General features: G+C 41.2%; 1 protein-coding gene across 1 annotated transcript in view; it reads left to right on the top strand.

Annotated features, from left to right (window-relative positions):
- The first annotated feature begins 4381 nt into the window (after positions 1 to 4381).
- PSEN1 (presenilin 1) overlaps positions 4382 to 4464 on the top strand; it is a 54833-nt gene continuing 54750 nt past the window's right edge. Inside the window, exon 1 of the mRNA XM_006030357.3 lies at positions 4382 to 4464. The gene's annotated coding sequence lies outside the window, so the exon portion shown is untranslated.

Genomic DNA, 4464 nt, shown 5'->3' with positions numbered 1-4464 from the left:
GGGGGGGCAAGGCCAGTGCTGCACTGCCACAACCCCACTGCCACCGCCTCAGGAGCAGTGTCTTGCTCCTCCACCCCCGTCTCCTCCATCATAGTGGCACTCCATTCCCCACTCTCCCCCTCTGCCTCTAAGCAGGGCTGGGGTGGGGGCAAGGCCAGCTTCCCCCCCACCCTGCTCCAGCCCCTCAGTCCCCACTGTCATGGTGGTACTCCACCACGTGTCTCTGTACAGAGCACGCTGGCTGCCGAGCCAACCAATCAATGCGAATAAAGCATTATGGACAGATAGACAGGCAGAGTAAGGCTTCTACAGTATTAGAATGTATACTGAAGTGAGGAGAACCTTTAAAAGGTTTGGACTAATGATATGTAAATGTCAAGGAACCTTCTGCAAACCTTATTGCAATAAGTTGATGGCATTAGGCAGAAGTTTTTGAGTAGGAACAATCTATCTTACACAGCTGAGCTATTCCTTTTCAATTGCTGTTATATGAATGGGTGTGCATTTTCAGTCTACTCTTCACTGGTCCAGCATTACACATTCCACCCTCTTCAAAAATTTTCTGGATCATGAAAATGGCTAATGTAGTCAAATGGAAGCACGACACTACTGGCCAATGGTATCTCCTTTACCAACCTTACTGTTGTTGTAGAATCTAATAGATCAATGTGGATTCCATGGCAATTTCCACAGTTAGGGCTGGTACCCTGCTCACTCCACCCTACTTAAGCTCCATGGATGGAGATAACTTTGTCAAATCAGTGGGGTATTATATTTGACATATGCTGTCTAACATGATTTGGCTTAGGTTTTGGCTCCCCACAACCTCTCTGTTTTTTTAAGAACAGAACAAATCATTAATCAAAACTGATACTATTTGCAGGAATACCAGTATTTTCAATTTCAGTAAACAGCTCCAACTTTCAAGTTTCTTGTTTTTAAGTTGTCACTGTAGTTAAGCAGTTAAAAAAAATCCCTGGTTTTTGATTTCTCAGAATATAAAGGCAGTGGACTGTTTTAGTTTGTTTTTGTCTTTCAGTGAATCACAGTTGTCAGTATTGAACGTTCTAACTGGAAAAGCTTCTAGTACTGCAAGATTAGAAATTATTAAAGTTCATGGGAAGGGGTGTGGAGTGGCACTTGGGGAAGGGTGTAGGATTAATTTGTGTCAGACCTGCCAGAAGGGTTGGCCCCCATTGGGTCTAGTGTATTGAAAAGCCAAGGACTTCAGAGGCTGAAATTATTCCCTTTTTGACAGCAAGCATCTTGCTTCTGTGAGCCTGTTCTTTTCTGCTGCGATACTATTAATCTCAATTAGTCCCAGTATAGAAGAATTTGACACTCTTGTTCTGCTGTTTTTACAGATGAGTATGTATAGTTTTGCATAAGTCTTACTAAAAGGTGGAACACTGGCTACTTCAGTGCAGTTATAAACCTAGTGTAGGTGCTTTCATTTTGAAATACTCAAACACTATAAAGGCAAATATTGCCTTTTACTGACGTTAAGGGGAGTCTTATTTAAATTAAGGGGAGAATTCAGCGCAGTCAGAATTTCACTTTTAATGTATATGGAGTATAAGGATATGGAGTATCAAATGAGCCAAATTATGATTTAATAAGCCTGCCTGTTAAATCATCAGTGTAAGGTAATGATTGGTAAAGGGCTTATTTTCTTGGAATTGTATCAAACAACTGTATAACGAGCAGAGTCCCCAATATGGTGTCCTCTCTGCGTGCTGCTGGCATTCTTACTGAATTCAAAGACAGCCTTATTTATTCAGGCAACAGCTGGGCATTGTCACAGTCTGTGAACAGCTACTTTATAACACTGCACGTGTGCAATTCACTGAAAGCTGGTACATTTCAAAGCGCATACTTAAAATTTTCCTTAAATATTCTTTAAAATATCCTGCTTATTTTTATAGGCTAGATTAGCTATCACAAAAGATATCAGGTGCTTTTGAAATTGAATTTAGGATCATCCTTCAGATGTGAGTAACAAGGTAAGTTATTCATTTGCCTTTCAAACCTAAATTAGCTCTTGTGAGGATGGAGGCAATTTTGTTCTACTATTGTACCCTTATGCATGCTAACATGAAATGAAGCTTAGATTTTTTTATTATTATTATGACTTGAAAGGTGGCAGAAAGCCTGAAGTAAAAAGACTAACTTTGCTATGGCCCTCACTTTGGAACATATATTTTTTTTTATTTTAAGAATCATTAGATGTTCAGTCACGTATAACCTATTGATTCATGTGGTGTTCGGCATTCTCTTCTTGGGTACTGAACCACGTAAGTGTAAGAACCTTAGTTATAATGCTTCTCACTGAAACTACTGCCGTCAGGTCTCTCTTAGTGAATGATTGGGTGATTTAAGTACCAAGGACTCTTGTAATGCATGAGAAAGTGGGGAAAAAGTGTTTCATCAAGTATAGAATCTGGAGTGTTGTGGTTTTTTGGTTTTTTGTTTTTTATTGAACCTGAATCTGTGCCACTGAGACCAGTTACATTTGTTATTAAGATAGGAGGCTATGTTTTCATCAGTATTGCATTCTTCCCTGGAGCTATTCACAAGTTAGGATAGACCTTGGTCTATTCCTTTTACCTTTTGGCTCCTTCCCTTCATTCAGCTCTTATTTCTCAATTCTTTAAAAGGTGGCAATACATCACTTGGTTCTTTTTACAGGGCATACTTTCCAGAGCTCTAGGGCAGTGGTTTTCAATCTTTTTTTCATTTGTAGATTACTAAAAAATTTCAAATAGAGGTGGGGAACCCCTTTGAATGGTAAGTGTGGGTGTTCACCCTAGACATAATCTTCAAACCCCCAGGGGTCCACGGGCATCACAGATCAAGGAATCACCAATCCTACATATGTTTCTCTATTTCTGTATAATGATCCATACTGACATCCTCAAGGCCCTTATGTAAGACTTTCCCTCTCCCCATACCCCTCTTCCCTCAACAACTTAGTAGGAAAAGTCTGCTTTTGAACATCTTTCTAAGAGTATTGTACTTGGCTCAGCAGCTAGTTTAAGAATGAGGAGAACCTAAACCAAGATATTGCATATCCTTTCATCTTCTTTAGTACAAGGACCATAGTAACAGCCTTCCTCCTGTATTCTGATCACTGCAAAAATTAGCAAAGGATAGCAAATTCACTACACATATTAAGACAAGCATGAAATTCCCTGAAATCCATGAGGGATTCCTATTTGTCCGCTGACCTAAAATTGTCCTTCTAATTCACAAAGTGTTCTTAGTTTGTCACACCATCTTAGGTTTTGCCAGTTTCACCCTACTTCCAAGAGACTTCATGTTTTAGCTGCAGATGAGAGTATTTATATTGATGCTGTTCTAAATCCCTTTGCTGGGACAGCAGCCAAAAAAAGGAATAAAAAGCATCACTGAAAAATACCCTTTGCTAAACATGCTGTGTGGTTATGTCCCTTTGGGTGGATGAAGGAATTGTCATCAAGCTTGTAATTACAAACTAACAGGCAGTCATGGCAAAATAAGGCTTTGTTAATTGAAATTTACTGAGAAAACAAACTCCTAAGTAATAATTGAAGACAAGCTACTAGTTATGTAGTTGTTTGTTGCTTCAGTACCATTTTATCCCAAAGAAGTGTAGGTTTCTGTGAAGAATTTGTTCTTCCAAGGTAACTGTTTTCTGTAGGGCAGGTGAATCCATTCAGACTCGAATACTGTCAAGTCATACCTCATTCTTTAGAAATGTATATGCCCGCATCAAAAAGATGCAGTTAACATGCTCACAAAGGCAATTTCTCCTCCTCCATTTGAAAACTACTGTTCTGATAATCTACTCAACTGACTAATAGCACAGAAGAGAAGATGGCACTATAGTCTTTCAACTTGGTGACTGTTATGACCAGCCACCTTATCCTGTACTACAAACATTCCCTTAGATCTAGCTTTTCTTCACATTTCCACCTTATTTTGGAACATCTGTTCCAGTTTTAAAGAGCATGGCACATCCTAACAGCCATGTATTAAAATCAGAACAAAGATGAAATCTGCTTTTGTATAATATACTAGCAATCTTCTGTCCTTTTTTTCAGGGGCCTTTTTCATAGGACGGGTCTTATGCAGAAGGTGGAGTCTTTCTCCACCTGGAAGAAACAATTTGTATTCTGTCAGCACAATTTTCTTTTACTCTAAATACTTCACCTCCCCATTCCTTCCATCCTGCTCCCTAAGAAGAAAAACACGCCGCGGGTACAGGGCAGCTACTAGAGGGGAGGGGTGGGGGGAGACGCCGCGCGCAACGCATGCGCATTGGGCCCCAGCCTCTGCGTCCCCGCGGGATGACGTGTCCCGGCGGGCCCAGTTCCCGCGGCGGCGCCACTAATGCGCCAGGCGGAAGTGAGGTCACGGCGGGGGCGTGGCGCGGCGAGGAAGCAGGGGGGCCGGAGTGAGGGGGAAACAAACCGCCGGCGGCCG

Source organism: Alligator sinensis, unplaced genomic scaffold, assembly GCF_000455745.1.
Source record: "Alligator sinensis unplaced genomic scaffold, ASM45574v1 scaffold381_1, whole genome shotgun sequence".
NCBI lineage: Eukaryota > Metazoa > Chordata > Crocodylia > Alligatoridae > Alligator > Alligator sinensis.
Note: the sequence above shows the minus strand (reverse complement) of the source record. Positions and strands in the feature narration are given on the sequence as shown.